At 36.9% G+C, this 25,843-nt stretch overlaps 1 long non-coding RNA gene across 1 annotated transcript; it reads left to right on the forward strand.

Moving 5' to 3' along the window:
• Window positions 1-13,208: 13,208 nt before the first annotated feature.
• On the forward strand, window positions 13,209-24,329 carry LOC122791386. The gene is made up of 3 exons (XR_006363159.1): window positions 13,209-13,249; window positions 23,140-23,189; window positions 24,196-24,329. It is a non-coding gene; the product is annotated as an uncharacterized LOC122791386 (long non-coding RNA).
• Window positions 24,330-25,843: the final 1,514 nt, after the last annotated feature.

Genomic DNA, 25,843 nt, shown 5'->3' on the forward strand with positions numbered 1-25,843 from the left:
CACTTACCTGAACCCGACCCGTAACTTTCCACCACAGCATTGAAAATAGATAAGCAACAGAAACAGACAACCAAATTCTTTCCCTAGGAAAACAGTTCTGTTTTCTGTAGCTTCGCTATTTTTAGCGTTCGCTCAATAGGGGTCGATATTAGAACATTCAAAGTTTTGAAACTTTGATGTACTAATATAGACCCGCCCATTCCTTGAAAATGAATTTGGAAGAGAACAAGTTTGTTTTATCTTCTGACTGTAACTAGCTCCCAAACATTTTCACGCAGAATTTACACCTCAACAGGTCATTAACACATCCATTTCTAGCCATACATAATCTGTTTCCAAAGTAATGATCAAAGTACACAAGCAATAATGCCCAACAGGATTTGTGTTACTGTGTAAATAATGCCCACCCAGGGGTGTTTTGAGCCCAGACACTGCATGTTGAGAGCCTCTATGCCCATGGAAGGGCATTATTTACACAGTAACACATACCATGGATGATGCTATTGTGCTTAGAGAATGGGCTGTCAGTAAAAATGTGTTTTACATATTTACTTTTTATTACTATGGTATTATTATTATTTATAATTTTGATGTAAAATAGTTTCACCGCCTAATGTTCCAAACTTGCTGTAGTTTATGCAAATGGTGTTGAATGAGGTATTTTACATCCAAAATAAAACGTTTTTAAAACATGTCCAGATATTTGCCTTATTCATCAAATTTGTGGTTTATGAGCAATTACTGGGGATTGAATTCAATAAATATTGATTTACATTTGAGTTTTAGACAGTATTTCCTTCAGAAAAATGCATGCTAAAACAAATCTTTTTATTATAGCAACTTTCTAATTTTATATCTACAATGTTTAAAATCTGTTCCTGTTTTTTGTCTTTGTTCCCCCATACCTCTCAACCTCTAAGCTCCAGAAATCTGGACACATTACAAAATAATAGAGGACAAAGCTCTAAAATTAGGGACAGATTGTAAATATTGCACTTATAAATTTAGAAATTTACTATAATAACAAGATTTGTGATGGCTTGCATTTTCTGAAAGATAAGTCTAAAACTCAAATGTATGTCACCATTTAGTGACTTCAATTTGCCAGAGAACCTCAAATTTTATGAGGAACAATCCAAGAAACAGTAGGCAAAAGTCTGGACATCCTATAAAAATCTGGACAGTTGAGAGGTATGTTTCATCCTCCCTTATTTTAGGCTTTATCCAGATTTCTTGAGTTAAGAGGTTGAGAGGTACGCATATGTCATAAGTGCTGCTGCCACTGGTCTATTGCTTTCATTCTGTCTCCCACACATGAACGCACACACTTCTTCCTTCATGCATGCAAGCTCACACACACACACACACACACACACACACACACACACACACACACACACACACACACAAACACACACTGAAACCTAAACACACTTTTCTCTATTTTTATCTTTCTTTTTTTAAATGTTTATTTTAAGTCTGCACTCGTTAAACAGGAAAAGTGCTGCTTAGAGAGTGTAAAATAATGGCTCAGTCAATCTCACTTCCACTTTCATGCACGCATACACTCACATACACAGACATAAATACACACATTCTTCGATTTTTTTAACATTCTCTATTTTAACTTTACACTCAATAAACAGCAAAAGCACTGCTTAAGCATAAAATAATGCCTCAATTAATCCTCACTCTCACTTTCACCTTCATGCACGCATACACTCACACACACATACTCTTAGCTTTTTTAACATTATTTATTTTAATTTTACTCTTGCTAAATAACAAAACACTACTTAGCTACTTTACTACATTATGCATTCTTGCTAAGCAGTTGACAAACAACTGTGTGATTGTGTCAGAAAGAGCTACATATATTACAGTAGTCATTATACTTTGTACATATTATTATAGTCAGATATCTGAAGTGTACACAGTCAACAGAGTTGCTATAACTTCTGAGTATGGAGGCTCCCTGTGGATGAAAATGATTGATCCTGTTGTTGTCTGCTAATCTTACAATGTCATTATTCTGCCTTTGCAGGACTTTTGTGTACTTTTATAAAGCAAGATAGAATACTGTGGCTGCTGTTAATGTGAAACAAAGCAAAGGCATGCAGTGTCACAGTGTGTGTGCATGCATGTGTGTGGGAGGGTGCATGTGTGCATGCGTGTGTGTGAGTGTCTCGGTACGTGAAGCAGTGTCACTGATTTTATCTGTAGATATATACAATATTGGGGGCACATACATGTAACTCTTCCAACTGGTGTTAAAAAAAGAGGAGATAACACACAACTGGTCTTAAAAAAAGAAGAGTTAACATGTACTTGTCATTCAAAAATAAGGAATAAAATGCATCACAGAACATCTAGATCCTCAAAGCTTCTGGGATGGCTGGCTGTAGAAGCTGAATTGGACACAAAAGGCTTAGTAAGGGGATAACCCATGCTCACCCTCTGCCATGGGGCCCAGCTAGTGTGACCTTGGCCTTCTTGCAACTGTGCAAAGAAGGTAATCATAGCTTGTGTGGGAGCTTGGGAGAGTATGGTTAGTATTTCATTAACATTCATCATAAACATATCTCAGAGGTGTGTACAAAAGGTAGCTTGTGTAGGGAGAGGAACAATGTGTCATTATTTATTTAACCTTCCTCACAATCTGAGTTTAGATACGTGCAGAAAAGGTTGCTATAGCTTATCTAGGTAGTAATGTGCTATCTAGGATGAACAAGTCTGCATATATTATTGTGATTTTTTTTTTACTTTCCTCAAAAAAAGCTTAAATGTGTATATAGGTGACTGTGTTTCATGGGTACAGGTAATAAGACATGCTGTGCATATATATATGCATCTGTTAGCAACAAGATTAAATATATTACTGTGTCCATTTATTCTTCCACTCACATCCTAGTGTAATATCAGAGGGGTACACAGAAAATGTCTGTTTTCTAGGGCAAGTGTTAGGAGGTATATGTATAATAGCAACAACTTGAAATATTTGACTGTGGTCATTTGTTCTTTCAATTTCAACCCAATCTAACACCATAGTCATACACAGGAACTAAGTTTTTTAGGAGGATGGTGGCTTGGGAGGCAGGCATATTTTGGGCATTGTTACTCCCTACCTTCCATTTTTCTTTTGTCTTGTTGCCTCAGCCATGTTATATGCTGTTTCAGCAATTTGACATTACGTATTTCATTTACTGCTTGTCTTTTGCTGATCTTGCATCAGTTATTAAAGTTTACGTTATTGATTATTCTGAGGAGAAAGGCAAGTAACTCCCAGATATTTTGCTTGCTCTCCATCTCTACCTTGGTGATCTTATTGTGACAGTATTTTTCTTTTAGAAGTGGTTTTGGTATTGTAAAAATTATGCCAGTTACTCCCACAAAATCATAGAATCACCAGTGCAGCATAATATTTCTGTTGCCTCTGTAATATTTAGTTATAGTCCAATGAACCTTCTATTTGAAGTAGTTATACTAGGCTAGCAATTCCTACTAAACTGTAACCAAACCTCGGAGATGGAAAGCGAACAAAAAGAACACCAAAACCAAACGAAAACATTCGCAATTGAGAACCAAATGAGGGTCCAGACCGAGACTGCTGCCAAATTGAATAGTTTAATGTTCCAAAAGCACTGAACACACAAGAACACTGGTACTAACGCTTTACACACAGAAAGTACGTTTTCGAAAATCTTCATCAGATAGCAAAACACCAAGCCTGGGTAACATTACAATTAAATACATCAGTTTAAATGAGTGCACCAATGAATTCATAGCAATTAAATCAATGATTCAATTAAAATGTAAATTCATTAAAAGTTGAAAACTTTTCAAATATACTTTCCTTGTCACTTCAACACCAATACATTGTGTATTGTATATTATACAAATGTATATTTAAATACTAAAGTGTTTATCAAAAGAAGAATATATGGTATAAAATCTATTTAATACACATAAAATATCTATTTAATACACATAAAAAATAAATAGTTAATTAAAAAGAATTTGAATGGTCATTTTAAACCTTTTGTAGTCCTATACTACCCTCTAGTGGAGGTTTATAGTTTGGCACTCCTTAATTTTAAAACTGGAAGGATAGATATCATGTCATTTAAACCAGGGTTTCTGTTAGCTTCCAATATAATTTGCCATAATAACTCTCTGTATTCAAGTTTAGTCTCCCACATACCCCCCCCCTAATTTCCTTAGCCACTATTTCAATTACGAAAAAAACAAAGGAGGCTTGTGGGCAAGTTAAAGTGTGTTTAAAAAGTGTAGTATTCATATTGTGTTTAATGATTTCATAAAAGTGTTCATATATTCTTAATTTAAGCTTTCTCTCCGTTTTGCCAACATAAAATGATCCACAAATTGAGCAAAGAGCTAAATAAACCACACCGTTGGTGTTACAATTAGAGAAAGAATAGCTTTTAATGTGTTTATTCCTACTAGGGATATAAATGCTGGAAGCATTAATAATGTGTGAACATTGGGAACATGAACCACATTTAAATGTCCCCAATCTTTTAGATGTACCTTGAACTCTTGAACCACCTCCAAATTCAAATAACTTCTTAAAGTTGGTGTCCCTTCTATAAGTAAATTTTAAGGGTTGACTATGTATTTGTTTGAGTTCTGATATTTGTTTAAAACGTTCCCATTCTCTAGAGACAGTTTGTTTAATGTACCCTGAATCACCTGTAAAATCCATAACATATGTCTCATCCCAATTTTTAGTGGAAGTATTAGAATTGTAACAAGAGTTAGGTCCTTCATCCTGACCCAAAATAGGGGCAAATCTCTCTTTCCTACCATCAATAACTTCTTTACTAATTTCACAAATCAGATTTTCAGGGTAACTTCGGTCTCTGAACATTTGGGTAACAAAGTCACATTCCTTTAAAAATTCAGTATCTTCAGAAGTCATACGACTTATTCTAACCAACTGTCCTTTAAGTATGTTCTTTTTTTGAAAGAATGGATGCCCACTGTTAAAGTGGAGATATAAATTGGAAAAAGTTCCTTTTCTACTGACTTTAGAAGAAAAGGAATGGTCTAATTTAATTAAAGAAATATCTAAATAAATTAGTTGTTGAGTATCACAATGGTAGGTAAAGTCCAAAAATTCTGTGGTACCTTTCAAGTAGGAAAGAAATTCAAAAAATCTTTCTTGTGAATCATTCCAGAAAATACAAATATCATCAAGAAAGCGTTTGTAAAAACACCAACAATTGGAAAACTCTGAATCAGTAACAAATAATTTTTCCCACTTAGACAAGACTATATTTGCATAAGTGGGGGCACATTTTGCCCCCATAGCAACCCCTCTCTCTTGCTTGTAAAATTCCCCCTCAAAGAACATAAAATTGTTCTTAAGAACTATTTCCATTAATAACAAACATGTCGTAAAGTCCTGCGAACTAAATTTTCCACTGTCTCTCATACTTTCCTCAAGCCATAATAAACCACTTTCATGAGGAATAGAACAACAATGTCCAAGGTTATAAAAAGTATATTAGGATGAAATAATTCAGGTTTTACCTGCCTAAGAAAGTCCCAGAAATCCTTTAAAACAGTAACTCCCTCACTTGAGAGTGTTTTCAACTTAACATCCACATATTTTGCTAAAGAGGTAGTAATAGAACCCTCAGAGGAAACAATAGGTCTTAAGGGTGGATCCACGGGGTCCTTGTGGACCTTTGGAATGCCAAATACTGATGGTGTCCTTGAATGTTTATTGAACAAAAAATTGTAAATATCTAAATCAATAGATCCTTCTAACAACAAATCATTTAAAAGAAGATTGATTTTAGAATAAGCTATATTAACTTTGTTCAAAGATGATTTGGAATATTTAATATCATTGGACAACATATATTTCATTTTTGATTCATACAAAATGTAGGCCATAAGCACAGTTCCACCCCCTTTGTCAGGTTGCATAATTCTCACAGCTTTGTTGTTCATCAGTTCATTCAATAATAACTTCTCATTTTTGGATAGGTTGGAATTAACTCTATGGGTATTAATAGTATTTCTAATCTCCCCTTCCAATATTAACTCCAAATTCTTAAGCACTTTCAACCCCCCCTTGCACCCACAGCACTGACAAAAAGGCAGGAGTCAGAGTTTGACGTGGCAGAGTTGAAGATGTTATGATTTGCACTGGGTGTGACGAGGATGGACAGGATTAGGAATAAGTATATTAGGGGTTCAGCCCAGTTTGGAAGGTTTGGAGACAAAGCCAGAGAGGCAAGATTAGGTTGGTTTGGATATGTGCTGAGGAGGAATGCTGGGTATATTGGGAAAAAGATGTTAAGGATGAAGCTGCCAGGCAACAGGAAAAGAGGAAGGCCTAAGATATGGTTTATGGATGTGGTGAGAGAGGACATGCAGGTTGTTGGTGTGACAGAGCAAGATGCAGAGGACAGGAAGAAATGGAAACAGCTGATCTGCTGTGGCAACCCCTAACAGGAGCAGCCAAAAGAAGAAGAAGCAGTGTTATAAATAACCATTAAAAGTCTGTGTTTTCCTTGTCATACGCTTCACTGAATGTATTACATAGTGCATTTTAGAGAATTTATCTCAATGTACTCAAATGGTTGCAGTGCCTGTAGTAATACATATATATTCTCAATTAATTTTTTCTGCAGTATGATATATTATTATTATTAGTTTCAGTCAACTATTTCTTTTCACCGGTGTCCTGTTTGCAGTATGGCTAAATCAATGCTCATATTTTGTTCTTGTTTTTGTAAAATTTGGACAATAAAGGAGTGGATATCATCAGGATTAATTAGTTAGCTAAAAAAAAAGAAACAAACTACAGTAACGGGCATGATTAATCATCTGTGATACTACTCAGTTAGTTCTAGTCATGGTAGGGAAGACTTGATATGTTTTTGGTGTACCTCACTTTATGGATACAAACAATATCTCCATACACTCATCAGTTTGGGTTGATGGACACATGACTTGAGGATAAGTTCTCTTATAGGCCTGTCTAACAGTTATGCCTCTTAGCTGTGGAAAACTGAGAGGGGGCTTGCATGTCTGCTATATGCAGCTTCATTTTGGGGGGGATGGTGGCCTTGGTAAGACCAAAGCAATCTCGCCTTCTCGTGCACACCCCATGTATGTGTGATTGGCCCACCCTACATACACCAGTGCCACATAGTCCTTGCCATGCCTGACCCCTAGGCTTTGAAGTTCTACAGACATATGTCATGTAGAACTGTAATTTTATTCACAGATGAACATTCCCATTTCAGAAAACTATGCTGCAGAGTGGAAAACAAAGTAAATGCAAGTTTCCCCATGCAGCAAATTACATCTTGTTACATGTCCTATGTCTCCAGTCAGTGGATGATGAGTGATGAGAAATCTGTCCGGCTCCTCTATCATGCTTCGTCAGACATCATTAATGACATAAATGTTGCTAATGGCCAAAAGAGGGCATATAACCAAGTCAGATAATGGGTCACTGACATGATCAGTATAGCTAAAAGGCAGCCAACCTGCCTAGCACAGGAGCAGAGGGAAAGGGAAGGGGAGGCTATCCTCCAAGGGAACCACCACTAAAAGAGATGGAAGTGTTGCTGGTTTCACTGCATGGTGTCCTGACAGTTCCACAGTCCATAACAAGGCCCTAGATATCAGTGCAGAGGTGATAATTGTATTTATTTATTTATTGGCATTTGTTTACCAGGAAGGTGTGACTAGATCATTTTATCCATTTTCAGTTGAGGCTCAAGGAGAAAAGCTCACCAAATAAAAAAATCAGAAAATACATATAAATAGGTGAAAACTGATATCATATTACACTATATTGTAAATACATACATTAACACAAATACTAATGCACATGACATGTCAAATAATACACATATTCCATCATTATAGCAAGATAAATACAATATCATGTAGCAGTGAAATGTGTTGACATGTTATAAGCGTAAGCGTTTATTACTTACTCATAAAGTAAATGTCAAAGCGGAACAGTCAAACAGTGGACAAGGGAGAGGAGAGGAAGAGAGAGAAGAGTGAGAAGTAAGTATTTGTTTGAGGGAATATATGGAGTATATATGGCAGACAGGAGAAATAAATAGGAAAAGCAAGATTAAGAGTAAGGGAAATGTATTTATTTATGTATGTATGTATGCATGTATGTATGTATGTATGTATGCATGTATGTATGTATGTATGTATGTATGCATGTATGTATGTATGCATGTATGCATGTATGTATGTATGTATGCATGTATGTATGTATGTATGTATGCATGTATGTATGTATGTATGTATGCATGTATGCATGTATGTATGTATGTATGTATGCATGTATGTATGTATGTATGTATTTATTTATTTATTTGATATTTGGAAACCAGGAAAGTCTGACTGGGTACACATAACCCATTTTCAGTGGAGGCCTGGGAAGAAATGCCCAACACAAATTATACACAAATACAATATCATTAACATTGATAGATAAACATCTCTACAGATTTTTTAAAAAATATATACAGTTGATAACACGGATATTTACAAGTGGCAAAATGTACATCTTAGACATAGACATTAAACAGTAAGAAAAAATTACACATAGGAAATCTACATAGCTAATAAAATGCATTTTTGGATATTGCCAGTAGTAAAGAAAAACATAGATTGGCTACAGAGTTATTTTAGTGTGAGTAAATTATGACTTGGAGAACAAGTTAGCATGTAGTTAAAGAGAATACAAGGAGAAATTCATAAAGAAAAATATAGAAGCTGTTAATATTAGTTGAAAGCTAGCTAGGTGAGGAACATGAACATAACCAAGATTTGGAAAGTTGTTCTTTTAGGAGGGACTTGAAATTATGGTAGTAAGGGACTTGTCAGATAGTAGGAGGCAAGTTATTCCAAGTTTTGGCTATGCAGTAAGAATAGAGACTGTGGCCACTGGATCTGATTGGCCTGTAAATAGCAAGAAGGTGTTTTCAAAAGATCAAAGCTCCCATGACAAAGGTAGCATTTTAAGATGGAGAAGATGGTTGGAGAGACTGGGGGGGGGGGTTGTAGAGTAGTTTATGATTTAGGAGAAGCTGGTTCATCTGTTGTTGCTGTGGAAGCTCAAGCCAAATAAGTTGTTTAAGTGATAGAGATTTATGAGGTTAGGCAGTGGCGAATTTTGCTATTTTGTTGTAACATTGTTCAAGTTTGTTTTTTAGGGTGGTGCTTAGGTTTGTTAGAATAGGCGAGGCATAAGGAATGGAAGGTAAGAGGTAAATGGCAGCAGGTCTGTCTCTAGTAGAGTTTGTTAACCCTGTATAACATACCTAGTTTTTTGATGGGTTACTTTGATTGTCTTGTTGATATGCAAGTCAAATTATCAATAGTAACACCTAATAGCTTGGTATGAGGATCAACATCTATTACTGTGTTGTTTAATGAGGATATTCTGAAGGATACTTTGTCTAAAGAGTGTTGTTTACGAAAGAATAAGAGAAGTTTAGTCTTCTTGGGGTTGAGCAAGAGCTGGTTGTTGGAAAGCCAGGTTTCAATGGAGTTGAAGGTGTTTTGTGTCGTTGTTTGTAGTTCATTCAGGTTGTTAGAGGAGCATATAAGGGTAGAGTCATCTGTATATTGGACTAATGTAGCATGTTTGGATCCAGATGAAAGGTTTTTGATAAATATGCTAAAGAGGAGATTGCCTAGGATAGAGCCCTGAGAAACACCAGTGATGACTGGTAGATAGAGAGATAGAAAAATAGTCTCATTTGATGGATTGATATCTGTCAGATAGATAACTGGAGAACCATTTTAAGGTATTGTCCGAGGAGCCAAGGAAGGAGAGTTGTGATAGGAGATGAGGATGAGAGACAATACCAAAGGGTTTAGACAAGTCAAGGAATAGGGATGAGACAAAGTTATCCATATCACTGGCTTTGTTGACTGACTCAGTGAAAGTTAAGAGAGCTGTGGTGGTGCTATATGTTGGTCTGAAACCATGTTGGGTAGATTAGGGAAGATTGTTTTCAAGTAAGTGGTGAAGGAGCTGTTTGTGGATACATTTTTCTATAATTTTGGATAAAGGTAACAGTATAGCTATAGGCCTGTAGTTAGATATTTCAGTGGAATTTCCTCCTTTATGTAGTGGAATAATGAGGAACTTATAGAGGGATGGGACGTAGTTTTCATTAATAGATCTGTTAATGAGTATAGATACAGGGTAGGCTATGGCAATTGTGGCAATTTTTAGGAATTAATTGGGGAGATTGTCGGCAGAAGGATAGCAAGGTCTGAGTTGACTAAGCAACTGTTTAATAAAAGATGTTGGGATAGGTTTAAAGAGAAAAGGGAGTGGGTGGAGGTTGCAGGAGGTGAGATGGTAGGAGTAGAGGTAAAGCTGCTGGAAATGGTAGAAATACTTTCAATAAAGTAGGTAGTGAATATGGAGGCAGTATCAGTGTTAGAGTGGTTGGTGGAATGCTGAGGAATTTCAGTAGTTCCAGACTGAATAATGTTTTAGTAGATTGCCAAACATTTTTAGGTTGGATGTAGAGGTTTGCTCGGGGCCTAAGTAGTATGATTTTGTTTTGTCCTTAATGACATGTTTTTTTATTAGATTACCCATTTCTTTATAGAGAGATAGGTTAGAAGGGGATATTACTTTCTGGTAAGTTTTCCAGGTTTTGTCCCTGTCATGCGTGATTGATTTAGTGTGAGTTGTTAACCAAGGAGAACATTTATTTTTATTTCTTTATCTTCTGGGGGAAGCTAGACTATTTAGACTATTCAGGAATATGGTGTTGAATTTGTTAACTGCTTCATCTAGGGATATATATTTAAGAATGTTCCAATTTATATAGCTTAGAATATTATTAAATGTAAGTGGGTTAAAGTTAGTTAGGTTGTGGATAGTTTTATAAGTATGTTGTTTGTAAGGATGAGAGATGAGTCTGGAGGTACATGTGGGTCAATGATCAGTAAGGGCATCAGGAAGTGTTGTAGTTTCACAAAAATTATTGGGTGGGAGACTAATATCCAGTCTATGACTGATCTGTTGTAGTTGGATTTCTTAAAAACGGTGGGGTGCTTTATTAATTGAGTAAAGCCAAAGAGATTTATATTGTTGGTGGGGGAATTTGTGGATGGTTTCAGCCAATCTATAGTGACATCTCCAAGGATAATGGTTTCATGAGAGATGTTGGTTGACACCTAGGATAATGTGTCTTCTCGAGTAGTTAGGTTGCTTCCTGGGGGAATGTAGAGAGCAATAATGCATAGGTTTTTGTGTTTGTTTAGCTTAAAGTTGGCAATAGTTAGTTTGGCATTATTAAATGTGGGAATGGGCTGGTTGAGAGGGGTAAGAGAAAAATGTGATGGATGGATAGACTATGGCAATGACTCCTGCTTTTTTATTGAGGTGGTCTGTTCTTTGTATACTAAATCCAGGGGGAAGGATTTTAGAATCTTTGATGTGGGGTTTAAGCCATGTTTCTTGTGATAATGAGTATGTCAGGGAAGTACTGGGTAACCCAAGTGTGGAATTCAGTGATTTTGTTATAGGTACTACATATATTCATGGAGAGAAATTTAAGTTTAGTATAACTTGAAGTACACTGAGTAGATTAAAGTGACACAGTATCTTTTGGCCTAGGATTTGGGTGAATGTCACCACATAATAGTAGTTGGGATATAAATAGGTGAAGCAAGCTGCTTTTAGTAGAGGAGTTATATGTGATGAATTTGGTACATGGTGGTAGGATGGGGTGGCTGAATATTTTTAGTTTGAAAAAATAGTAGAGGAGAAATTTGACAGAGGTTAGAAGAAATAGGTAGGGAGTAATGGGCAAGGTTGTGGTTTAGGGAGGAAAACCAAGTTGGGGAGAATGGCTGAGGGTGTATTGGGAAACTGTAGGATGACAGAGAAAAAAAATTGAAAAGGAATGTAGAGAGGAGGCTTAAGAAGAATATAGTGTGGTAGTTGATGGAGTACATATTAGAGTTTAGAAGGATGACTAAGATGGCAATACAAAATTGAAGGTAGGAGAGACAAGCAGGATGATTTAGTAAAAGTGAGAGGGTGGAGTGCTAGGATTTTAGAGGTGAGATGAGATTGGAATGGAGGAGGTATAGATATAGCAAGGGAATGATATAGAATGCTAAGATGGAGGGGATTGTAAGGGAAACAGAAACTAAAAGAAGAAAGAAGGTGTTTTAGGGAGGTGAAGAAGGTAGAGGAGGAACAGTAGAGGGAGTGGATGGTAAAGAAGGGGGTGTGATGTGTTTAGATTGATATGGTAGGCAGAAGAGAAAATGATGTCAGGAGGGCTGGGATTAGTGGCTTTAAAAGTGGAGCTAGAGGGGGTAGGTGGGATTTGGCGATAGGGTGGGGAAGCAGAGTGAGCCCGAGCGGAGCGAGAATGAACGGAATGGGTAGAACTGAGAATATGACATTGATGTAAAAAACAATCAACAAAGAAAAGGAGAGATAAGGTGTACATATGAATTAGAGTAGAAGGAGTAGAAAGGTTTAGCCAGGAGAGCAGCATGTGCAAACACAGGAGCCAGAGAGGAATTATTTTCGTTGCAGCTTTAATAATAGAATTTTATGTATTGGCCTGATTGATGCAGGAATTATATTCCAGACTTTTACAACACAGTGTGAGTAGAGACTTTGACCACAGTTTTTGTAAGGCTTATAGATGTCAAGTATATTCTTGTCAGAAGATTGTAGGTGACAATTTGTGAGGTAGTGGTGAAGAATTGCACTTCTAGCTGGGCAGAAAGTAGGATTAAATATCATTTTCAGTGTTAAGAGAAGCTGGGTTATATTTAGTTGGTGGGATAATCCTAGCCAATTTGGAGTTTTTAGTGGAGAACAGTGATGTGTTCTGTGATTTCTATTAGCTGCAAACCTAGATACCTTGTTGTAAATCTGTTCTAGTTTAGATTTTAGGGTGCCCTGAATGTTATTCAGGATGGGAGAACCATATAATAGAGGGGGTAGGCATGTATTGGCAATAATGACTCTGCTGGACACAGTAAGGATTTCTGGTTTCTATATAGCATTCCTGGCTATTTGTGAGCTTTTTTATATTGCTCTGTATGCTTAAGGTGAGCCTGTCTTAATATGGACAAATATCTGCCATACCACTTCAATGTGTGGTTTGATAGAACTTACAATCATGACTACTTCATTTTTCAGAGACATCTGTACTTCAGGTGAAGAGATCATCTGCACAAGGTAAGCTACATATATTTTTCTGTGCCAATATATTCAGCATCAGTAGTTTATTCACATAGCTGCATGTATTAATGTAGGGTCTTAGTTTGAGTGATTTATTTTGGTGTTTTCACAAATGCTGTTTTATCAGGGTCTTTCATTGTGGATATACAAATGCCTGGTGTTGGAAACCTGCCCAGCTCCTTAAAATGGCAGCCGATTTCCACTATAGTTAGGACCCACATTTTCAGAATTAGTAACAGGCAATGTGATGGCCACATCCACTTCCCATTCCATGGACATAGCTTCTGTGCCTGTACAATCCATGCCACAAACCAAACCAAGGATGACACAAAAGGACAGGAACATACAGACAGATCTACTCTGGGAGGTATGTCATCACCTTGGGCACAATCCACTTTGGTTGCAACTAGCTCCATAGTTACTTCAGTCTAAGTCATGTGACACTATTATCTCAAAGGATGACCACTTACATACCTGATTGTGCATATACTGAGTATCCTCAAACACTTGACCTGTATGTACAGAGCTTCCTTGAACACCTCTCTGTGTATGTACTGAACTTCCTTGAACATCTGTCTATGCATCATGGAATGCCTGCCTGTGCATTTACAGAGTTTCCTTGGACACCTGCCTGTACATGTACTATGCTTCTTCAAACATTTGTCTGCTGAGACTTTTTAAATACTAGAATTTGCATGAAAGTGTTTACTAATTTCCTCAAACATCAGACTTTGCATCTCCTGAAATAAGTTTAACCACTTGATTGTAGGTGTACTAAGCTTCCTAGAACATCTGTCTATACAGGTACTGAGTTCCTAGAACACTAGTCTGTGGATGTAATGTATTTCCTTAACCACCTGTCTGTGGATGTACTGAATTTCATTGAACACTTTACTGTGCAGGTGATGAACTTCCTTCATTGCCTGTCTGTGCATGCACTAAACATCCTCATACACTGTCTGAGCATGTTCTGAGCTTTCTCAAAAACTGCTCTCTGCATGTACTGTACATCCTAAAACACCCATCTGTTCTTGTACTGCACATCTTTGAACACTTGTATGTGCAAATACTTAGCATCCTGGAACACCTGTCTATGCAAACGCTAAGCATCCTGGAAAACCTGTCTGTGTGTGAATGTATTGAGTTTCCTCCGACATCTCTCTCTGCATGCGCTGAGCATCCTTGAACCTGTGCATGCATTTTCTGAGTATTCTTAAGCACTTGACTGTGCATATACTGAACTTCCTCACATAAAGGTTAAGGTTTTCACCAAACTCACACAAGGTAAAGGGTTTGATTCTCACCCTTGGTCACTTTCTGGTTATTGGCTAGAGATGTAATAGTTTGCAAAGTAATTGCCTTGTTTTTTCCTATGAACAGCGCTGGCTTAATTAATACCTGAAGGTGATCCAAATGTGATCCCAAATGCTTGGTGGTGCAAGGTTAGCATAAGGGTTAGGGTCTTTCCCTCACAGATGCAAGGTACAGGGTTTGATTCTGACTTCTGGTTATTGACTAGGTGTGTAATACTCTGCAGACTAATACCCATGAACAACTGTATGCACATGTACCGAATACCCTCAAGAAGACTCAAAGAGTGTTGCATGTTGTATGCTTTTTCAAAGATAAGACCATTATTGCAGAGCACTACTTATCGTGTGGGCTGCATTGCTGTTTTCCTAAGCATCAGTCCATTATTTTTCCTTTTTTATGATGCAAATTCTGTTATATCGGTAGACTGCTGTTTGTTTCCAAACATGGAAATATTAGGGACATATTTTATTTTTTCTGAAGTCGGCAATGGAGGGTTATTTAATTATCAGTGATTTAGCTTTATTTATGGATTTGCTGCAAGTTCAGTCTTCTTATCTGTCTTACCAGATTATCTTTCGTAGCACTTACTACATTCCTGGAATCTGCAGGCGCATGGCAGGAACTTCTTTTCTCATGCTGACCAGCATTCCAACATCCTTGTTTCTGGGTTTTGATGATATGAATGATCTCCATCTTTATAATTCTTCTTTTAAAATGTCTGTCTTGCATTTAGGCAGAATAGTTCCTATAGCATATACATATATTTATAACAAAAACAGTTCTGTGCATTGTATGCCTTGTAGTAAAATGCCCAGTTTACTCATTATGTCAATATAATCATAACCTATTTCTTACTTGTAAATTAAGGCCATAGTATTCACTTTTCAAAAGATTCCTGGCAAATGTTTTGTTGCTTGAAGCTACTGAGGCATTATATACATGGTGTATCATGAACATTCACGTGTATTCTTCCCAGCTGCCTTCAAGCCTCATGCACCCAATAGGCTTGTTTGCTGAGGGTCTAGTGCAGTAAGCTGTCCATCTGAGTTCTTGCTGGAACTAGTTTCGATATGTTCTTACTAGATCTGACTCCTTTCTTCACTCCCTTCAAACACCAGTGCAGTGTATTTTCTCTGAGGTTTAATAACTGAGAAAACATTTTTTCTGATTTCCGTGTATATTGCTAATTAGGCACAGCTTAGTCTGCCAGTGTTTGGGAGCCATCTTGGAACATTGCTAAGGATTATCCCGTGAGAAAGGGTAATATGCTGTTGTCTGTGGTGTTCAAATTACAGCCAGCCTAGTACTGGGTTGCATTATGATTAGTTTTTCAGTTTTTTGTTTCTCACTTGTGGTCTTGCTCTCCTTTTGTCATGAGTACTGTGAGCTGTGTATCTGAGTTATTGCTTGAACCAGATTTGCCTGTTTTTACAGGAGTTAACTCTTTTTCTTTAGTTACTTTAAACACTAGGCAAGAGTGTTTTAATCACTTAAATTGCCATTGAACTCATGAGATAACAGTGTTTTGTTGATTTCAGTGCATATTGCTAATTGGACAGAACTTGGTTTACAATGTTTGAGGGCCATGTTGAAACATTGCTAGTGATTATTTTGTGTGAGATAGCAATTTGCTGCATTTCTAAAAGCTCAAATTACTGATGACCTAATAGCAAGTTGTATTCTGACTGGCCATTTCACTTTTCTGTTTTTTAATATATAATACTCTGGTTTGTGTGCTGTGGCACTCTGCTTTTTGCCACTATAGGAGAAACTGCACATTAGCCAGTTATTGCTTTTCAGAAGTCACTCTCAGAGTGAATAGACAAATAAGTTGGGTGTTTGGCTATTGGCTAATTTGCTCATTTAAGTGTTTCAGCATAGACGCATTACTGAAAGCTGTACACAGTTGCACATGGCTGTTATCCATTTCTAGACAAGCATTTATTTGCTATGATACTGCCTCTAGGTTGAATGAGTTTGCACTGGGCTGCTATTGGTTGTGCACTGTGCTCCTCGTTGTTACTGCATTGATACTAGTTGAGCAGACTCTTTATGTCTGACGTAGATGCTGTTGTAACAGTGTTCTTCTTACATGGTGTATACATGGCTGTGCTAAACCACACTTGGTTGTTCAGAACTAGCAGTGCCTTCTCTTAGCCTAGTTCTCATTGTACAGGCTACGGACAGTAATATTCAGCACATAGACTAAACTAAATCTGCAACCCTCCTGGACAAAATGGAAAATAAAGTTGCTTGTATCCCTTCTGTTGCTAGCCTTACAGCACTTGGGACACTCTGCCAGTGTAACAACTGCCATATGTTCTCAGACAATTTAACTTCTACTTGCTGTGAATAATTAATTCTGTGAGAAGGTAAAACATTTATGGATTTTGCAAGTATCCATCTCACCTAGTAAAATGGCCTCACCCCTCCCACCAGTATCCGTTCACAAGCACACTAAACGGACTTATGCTGAGGCTGTAAAACAGTTCCTACCAAAGCCTCCTAGGAATAAGAAGACTAGGTCACAGCAGACAGCCACCACATAAGCCACATGCTCATACATAGTAAATATCTCTGTGAGGTAGACTGCAAACCATCTAGTACCTCACATTCCATCAGTAGAACATAGTGATATCTTAGTAATTGGTGACTGTATTGTTAAGAACATTGCCTACACATGCACAAGACTGGACAAAGACAGGGTTCCAGTTAGTTTTCTTTCTGGTGTCTGGATCCTTGACATCACAAGGGCTCTAAAATCCTTCTCACCAGACAAATATGATTATGACCTAATGGTAGTTCATGTGGATATGAATGACGAATATGCAGAGATACATAATGGATCACACCATGCATTTGTCCATTGCAAACAAGACACTTGCCCTGTGTAGAATCTTTCCTTCACTCATGATGATGCCTTGGCATAATACTTGGTGTCATTCTGGTGGGGGGATCCAGTATGTGTCAGCATGGAATACGATGACAAGCAGTCCAACTTGCTTCACCAAGAATGACATGCATCACTTGTTTCATGGCTTCTGCATACCAGCTGAAGCTGTTGCTGCCCACATAGTGTCTTTATTTAGACAGAGTCCAGCTAATGGGCATCCCAACATACAAGATAACAATCTAACCATTCTCAGTCCTTATTAAGATCATATCAAGGTGTCTCTTTTCAATAACAAAAGTCTTAACAACAAATTGCCTCATCTTGAGGCTCTCCAGTAATTTAAACACATACATGTTTTTGTAATTACTGAGACTTGGTTGCATTGCAAAGATAATACTCCCTCCATACCTGGGTTTTGATCCTAACATACATTCATGCCTCATGTAAACTGTGGTGACATTTTTGTATCTGTCATGGACCATATCACCTTCAGACAAATTCCCAGAGGTCCACAAATGGAACTCATTTAACTCCAACTTACCTAAAACAAGACAAACTATCAAATTATAACCTGCTTTAGGATACACTCCATACTCCCTGATGATCATGTAAGATTCCAAAATGCACTTAAGGAACTCACTGTTGCCAAAAAATGCCTTTGTATTGGGAGATTTTAAACACCCCCTCAATAAACTGGTGCATCTATACCTCCAAAGTTAGGTATGCCCAGTGATTCTTACACTTTGGAAATAAAAATTTCCAGGAACAGATAGTTAACAAACAAACTAGAGGGTATAAATATTTGACCAGGTCCAAGCCAAAAAACCTGCTACATATACTGTCCCTCTAGTCTATCCTCCCCTGGTTAAGTCTGTCCATAAACTTGTAATCATCTGTTTCAAAATCTCTAAAACCCATGTAGTTAATAATTCTGAATTTAAGGATTTCAAATGGGCAAACCTAAAACTCTACAATGAGCTATATATTCATAACCTCATCATCAGACTCAACACTGACACAGTTACTATTTATACAAAGAAGTTCTATTCACACATAGATAAGTGCCCGCAACCAGCCATTCCTATAACAGCCAAATACAATTGGGAAGTTTAAGAACAAGCCTCCCTGGCAGCCTGCCAGCTTAAATAAAATATATAACAAGAGAGAAAAAATAACACTTCTTAAATCATACAACAGATCTAAAATTTCTCATATTAAAGATTGCTTCAAGAACATTTATAAGGAGCTAAAAGCTACTGAGGGGTTGTAAGGCAAATCATGAACTTAAAATTGCCTTTTGAAGCCAAGGATAATCATATGTCTTTTATTTACATCTGGAAATTAAGAAATAACACCCATCGGTATTCTGAGGTTATCCAAAATAGCACTACCAACTCAGACCCAGTAAACATAAATTATATAAATTATTCCTTAATATTTACAAATCATAACATTCTGTTGAGTACTCACTGTATCCTTGCTGTTGTCTGTGGTGTTCAAATTACAGCCAGCCTAGTACTGGGTTGCATTATGATTAGTTTTTCAGTTTTTGTTTCTCACTTGTGGGTCTTGCTCTCCTTTTGTCATAAGTACTGTGAGCTGTGTATCTGAGTTATTGCTTGAACCAGATTTGCCTGTTTTTACAGGAGTTAACTCTTTTTCTTTAGTTACTTTAAACACTAGGCAAGAGTGTTTTAATCACTTAAATTGCCATTGAACTCATGAGATAACAGTGTTTTGTTGATTTCAGTGCATATTGCTAACTGGACAGAACTTGGTTTACAATGTTTGAGGGCCATGTTGAAACATTGCTAGTGATTATTTTGTGTGAGATAGCAATTTGCTGCATTTCTAAAAGCTCAAATTACTGATGACCTAATAGCAAGTTGTATTCTGACTGGCCATTTCACTTTTCTGTTTTTTAATATATAATACTCTGGTTTGTGTGCTGTGGCACTCTGCTTTTTGCCACTATAGGAGAAACTGCACATTAGCCAGTTATTGCTTTTCAGAAGTCACTCTCAGAGTGAATAGACAAATACGTTGGGTGTTTGGCTATTGGCTAATTTGCTCATTTAAGTGTTTCAGCATAGACGCATTACTGAAAGCTGTACACAGTTGCACATGGCTGTTATCCATTGCTAGACAAGCATTTATTTGCTATGATACTGCCTCTAGGTTGAATGAGTTTGCACTGGGCTGCTATTGGTTGTGCACTGTACCCCTCGTTGTTACTGCATTGATACTAGTTGAGCAGACTCTTTATGTCTGACGTAGATGCTGTTGTAACAGTGTTCTTCTTACATGGTGTATACATGGCTGTGCTAAACCACACTTGGTTGTTCAGAACTAGCAGTGCCTTCTCTTAGCCTAGTTCTCATTGTACAGGCTACGGACAGTAATATTCAGCACATAGACTAAACTAAATCTGCAACCCTCCTGGACAAAATGGAAAATAAAGTTGCTTGTATCCCTTCTGTTGCTAGCCGTACAGCACTTGGGACACTCTGCCAGTGTAACAACTGCCATATGTTCTCAGACAATTTAACTTCTACTTGTTGTGAATAATTAATTCTGTGAGAAGGTAAAACATTTATGGATTTTGCAAGTATCCATCTCACCTAGTAAAATGGCCTCACCCCTCCCACCAGTATCCGTTCACAAGCACACTAAACTGACTTATGCTGAGGCTGTAAAACAGTTCCTACCAAAGCCTCCTAGGAATAAGAAGACTAGGTCACAGCAGACAGCCACCACATAAGCCACATGCTCATACATAGTAAATATCTCTGTGAGGTAGACTGCAAACCATCTAGTACCTCACATTCCATCAGTAGAACATAGTGATATCTTAGTATTTGGTGACTGTATTGTTAAGAACATTGCCTACACACTCACAAGACTGGACAAAGACAGGGTTCCAGTTAGTTTTCTTTCTGGTGTCTGGATCCTTGACATCACAAGGGCTCTAAAATCCTTCTCACCAGACAAATATGATTATGACCTAATGGTAGTTCATGTGGATATGAATGACGAATATGCAGAGATACATAATGGGTCACACCATGCATTTGTCCATTGCAAACAAGACACTTGTCCTGTGTAGAATCTTTCCTTCACTCATGATGATGCCTTGGCATAATACTTGGTGTCATTCTGGTGGGGGGATCCAGTATGTGTCAGCATGGAATACGATGACAAGCAGTCCAACTTGCTTCACCAAGAATGACATGCATCACTTGTTTCATGGCTTCTGCATACCAGCTGAAGCTGTTGCTGCCCACATAGTGTCTTTATTTAGACAGAGTCCAGCTAATGGGCATCCCAACATACAAGATAACAATCTAACCATTCTCAGTCCTTATTAAGATCATATCAAGGTGTCTCTTTTCAATAACAAAAGTCTTAACAACAAATTGCCTCATCTTGAGGCTCTCCAGTAATTTAAACACATACATGTTTTTGTAATTACTGAGACTTGGTTGCATTGCAAAGATAATACTCCCTCCATACCTGGGTTTTGATCCTAACATACATTCATGCCTCGTGTAAACTGTGGTCACATTTTTGTATCTGTCATGGACCATATCACCTTCAGACAAATTCCCAGAGGTCCACAAATGGAACTCATTTAACTCCAATTTACCTAAAACAAGACAAACTATCAAATTATAACCTGCTTTAGGATATCCTCCATACCCCCTGATGATCATGTAAGATTCCAAAATGCACTTAAGGAACTCACTGTTGCCAAAAAATGCCTTTGTATTGGGAGATTTTAAACAACCCCTCAATAAACTGGTGCATCTATACCTCCAAAGTTAGGTATGCCCAGTGATTCTTACACTTTGGAAATAAAAATTTCCAGGAGCAGATAGTTAACAAACAAACTAGAGGGTATAAATATTTGACCAGGTCCAAGCCAAAAAACCTGCTACATATACTGTCCCTCTAGTCTATCCTCCCCTGGTTAAGTCTGTCCATAAACTTGTAATCATCTGTTTCAAAATCTCTAAAACCCATGTAGTTAATAATTCTGAATTTAAGGATTTCAAATGGGCAAACCTAAAACTCTACAATGAGCTATATATTCACTCATAACCTCATCAGACTCAACACTGACACAGTTACTATTTATACAAAGAAGTTCTATTCACACATAGATAAGTGCCCGCAACCAGCCATTCCTATAACAGCCAAATACAATTGGGAAGTTTAAGAACAAGCCTCCCTGGCAGCCTGCCAGCTTAAATAAAATATATAACAAGAGAGAAAAAATAACACTTCTTAAATCATACAACAGATCTAAAATTTCTCATATTAAAGATTGCTTCAAGAACATTTATAAGGAGCTAAAAGCTACTGAGGGGTTGTAAGGCAAATCATGAACTTAAAATTGCCTTTTGAAGCCAAGGATAATCATATGTCTTTTATTTACATCTGGAAATTAAGAAATAACACCCATCAGTATTCTGAGGTTATCCAAAATAGCACTACTAACTCAGACCCAGTAAACATAAATTACATAAATTATTCCTTAATATTTACAAATCATAACATTCTGTTGAGTACTCACTGTATCCTTGCTGTGTTGCTAAAACCCGAAGATATTTACTTCTTCCATTATGACAAACAGATAATCTCCTCTTATTCATATCCGAATTAAAGCAATATTTAACAGACACCTGGAATTGATCCTTCTCTAATTCAGGGTAAATACAGTATAAAATAATCACCAAAATCCACCATTCTGCATTGCTTATACAGTAGACTCCCTCTTATCTGGTCTTGCTGTCACTGAACCTTAGGCTGGAATAACGAATGGCTGGTTAATCCGAAAAGAAAAACATACAAAGTAGCATTTATAAGTTGTAAATTAGATTAAAAATTATGTATATATATATATGCTGTATTTAAATATTTACTAAACATTTAATTATTTAGTTGAAAAATTTGTAATTTCTGAATGAAGTATATAATATGTTGTCTCTGAGTACAGTACACTGTAACAGACAACAGAAAAGAACAACACTTCCACCTCCTCTGGGCACTTCTTTTCATTTTAATCTTCAAATGTTAAAAACACATACAGTAGCTCTCAAGTGTCCCAAATTACCAAGGAGCATCCATTTTTATTCTAAAGTACATTCCCAGCCCTGAATGCCAGATTTGGCTGCTTTTTATCCTGGTATTTGCAGTAAAGAGACCTCTGTTTGGCTGCAAACGATTCAGCCAATCACAGCACCTCTTTACTGCACTTAATTTGCATGCTTCTTGCTGGCTGAACTTGTCTTTCTCTTTTTTCTGCCTGCTTACTCTGTGCCGGCAGACCTGAGATGCATTAGGTCAGGTTAGTCCGCAATCAACCACCATAGAAGACAAACAAAAGCTGTCCATTCTTTTGGAGTTGAGCGTAGTGAATTGGATGTCTATCCAGGGAAACAATTTGAGTGTGGCCATGATAAATTTGCTCCTCAGAAGAGTGGAGGGAGGTTGTTGCCATTGGCAATCATTGGACCAAGAGCTGAGTGATCTCTGAAGTCCAGGTGTAGTGGCTTGGCTGCAGTTTTGCAAGTTTGTCAAGGAAATTGATCACAGGATGTCTGGGGTTTGTTTTAAAGCTGGACTGAAACAGAAGACTCAATTTCTTTTTCTTTTGTGCTTTTTTTTTTTCCTTCAGTGCTGCTGCTGAGATTAGGAGTTTTTCTCCACTGCTGACCAGAATTCTAGGTAAGGTAGACTATCACATACCACCCAAGTAGGTCTGTTTTTTTATATTGCACTCTTGCAAAATAGCACAGATATTCTCATCTGCCATACGCACATTATTTTTTGCTTTGTCTCTGATTTTTGTGTTAAGAGGTTAAGGTTTGAGGACATGGAACCCAGAACTTTGTATTATATTTTTTATCAGCTCTTCATAAAACTTGCTTTTTTTCACTAGCAGATCCATTGAAGTTTGCAGTCACTAAATAAGTCGCTAAGTAAGACAATTTTTACCCCTTTTGCTTTGCAGTTTTTATTTTATATAGCACAAGTTCATTTTTGTTTCAATATTTTAATATTTAAGATTAAAACAATAAGCAAAGATGTTCTGAAGTGTCCAGAAGAGGTGGAAGTTTTGTTCTTCAGGATGATGTAATCAGAAACATGATTTTGATTGGTTGTGTTTGTTATGTGAGTATATGTGGACCTATACTTTAGAAATTAGTAAGTGTAGGTGATTGATTAGATGGTCAAAAAGTTCTGTAACCCAGGGAATTTGAGCGTTACAAAGTAGTATATGCCTTGTGAAGGATTTATTCTAACTTAAAATGGGGTGATTCAAAAAAGGGTAGTATGTTAAAATGCATAGCATCAGTAGATGCAATGATTAGCTGCAAACCAGATAAGGTAAACAACTGTATTACAAAAATACTTTATAAGTGCAGAACTTTGTTGAGTCTTTTATGTTTGTCTTTGCATTGAAAGGCCCTGTATCTTTAATTAGCATTATAAACATCAGCTTTTAGCAGTTAAGAAGACTTACACAGTGAAGAGCAGCGAATGGGAGAAGCCTCCTTTGTTGTGACCTATGCCTTTGCCTCACAGAAATATTTGGTAAAATATCAGTTTTATCATAATTAAATGTTTTAAACTTGTTTTTCTTGATTGTATTTGTTATAAGGTCAAATATTGTAGAACAAGGATAAGCGCTACCAAATGGATCCGTAACAATATTTTTTATACTTTTTAGATCACTGCATGTGGCGATATCAAGGATTCTCATTACATGTGTTTATACTCACCAGTTCTAAATTATGGTATAATAAGATGTCCAATCTATGTCATGATAATTAAAATCCCTCAGTAAAGGAATTTGGCCAGATTCTAGGTAAGTGCTTAACTTCTTATAGTAATGAAGATGTTCTGCATACCCCATTTGTGGGCAGTGAGGGGTTTTAATAAATTGCTTCCCTGTATGACAGCCATCAAGCATTCTAATGAATTATCTGTAGTGACAAGTTTAGAAAACAAACTATTGTAAACTAATAGTAATACACCTTCTCTCCTTCTGTTTTATACCAGATGTTCATATTTGTCAAACCTTGAGATATTATATATCTAGAATTTCATGCCTTACTAACTACTGTGAGTTTCAGGTTTAGAAGTTTAATAATAATTGCCAACTCAAGATATTTAGGATTTAATTTTCATACACACACACACACACACACACACACACACACACACACACACACACACACACACACACACACACACACACACACACACACACACACACACACACACACACACCTGGGAAAGACTGGCACAGCTTACCCACTCTACCAACTTTACCCAGACTATAAGGTAGATTCACTGCCACCACTCAGTTACTATAATGCTCTTAAAAGGGTGTCCAAGTATACTGTGTAATATTAATACTAATACAAATGGTAGTAGTTCACCAAAATGGATAGGGCTTCTGGAGTGGCCCACACAGTATCACAAAATAAATATAAGTACTCTCAAAGTTTAGATACTTCCTACAATGACTAGCACAATAAACATTTTAAATATATTTAATAATAAATAATAAAAGAACAGGAAAATATTGAATATATATTTACATATTGAAATTAACATTGATGGACAGACACATAAAAATACAGAAAAACACTCCCTAAACTAAGATTCACTATATTCCTTACTGAATCTAAAAGAAGTTTACTGTTCCCTAGTTAAGTTACTTACTACCAAAAGGCAAGATGCTGTGGATGTGGGCCTTTCTAGTCAGGCTTCCCAAACACAATACTCTATATTCTGAGATTTCTCTTTTTAATATCTAAAATTTAATTTCCAAAAGGGCTGGCAGAATGACCTCATCTGGTCACCTGACTCTAGGTTGTCACAGTATTACCCTTTGAAGTTGAAACAGGAATTTAGCACAGATGGCCACAATACACATCCAAATGTTTATGGCAGTACCTGGGGCCTCCCTTCTTTTCACTGAGTGAATGAACAAAGGCTCTTTCCCAGACCTATCATCTCCAGTCCTATTCAGCACTGTGGGGTGTTGGTTTAATGGTTTAACAGCTCATTTACATTTCCCTTATTTTTCTCAAAGTTAAACTCATTTTGTGCCAGTATTCTCTAGTAAAACATATATATTTAATTCAGCTACAATAATATATGCACATTTCTCTTCATTTTAGCAGGGTGCACTGTTGATGCATTTCAACACAAGCAAAGCTCACAAATACATTTTCAGCACACGTGTCTGTCCAAAATCAGTTTGATATACAAATGACATACAGTTCTAATACATTTGTAACACAAGCATCTTGAATAAATCAGTTTATTATTCAAAGAACATATCATTCTTAAAAAAACTTCAACTG

The sequence above is a fragment of the Protopterus annectens genome, chromosome 17.part0, assembly GCF_019279795.1.
Source record: "Protopterus annectens isolate FY-2018-M chromosome 17.part0, PAN1.0, whole genome shotgun sequence".
NCBI classification, from domain to species: Eukaryota; Metazoa; Chordata; order Ceratodontiformes; family Protopteridae; genus Protopterus; species Protopterus annectens.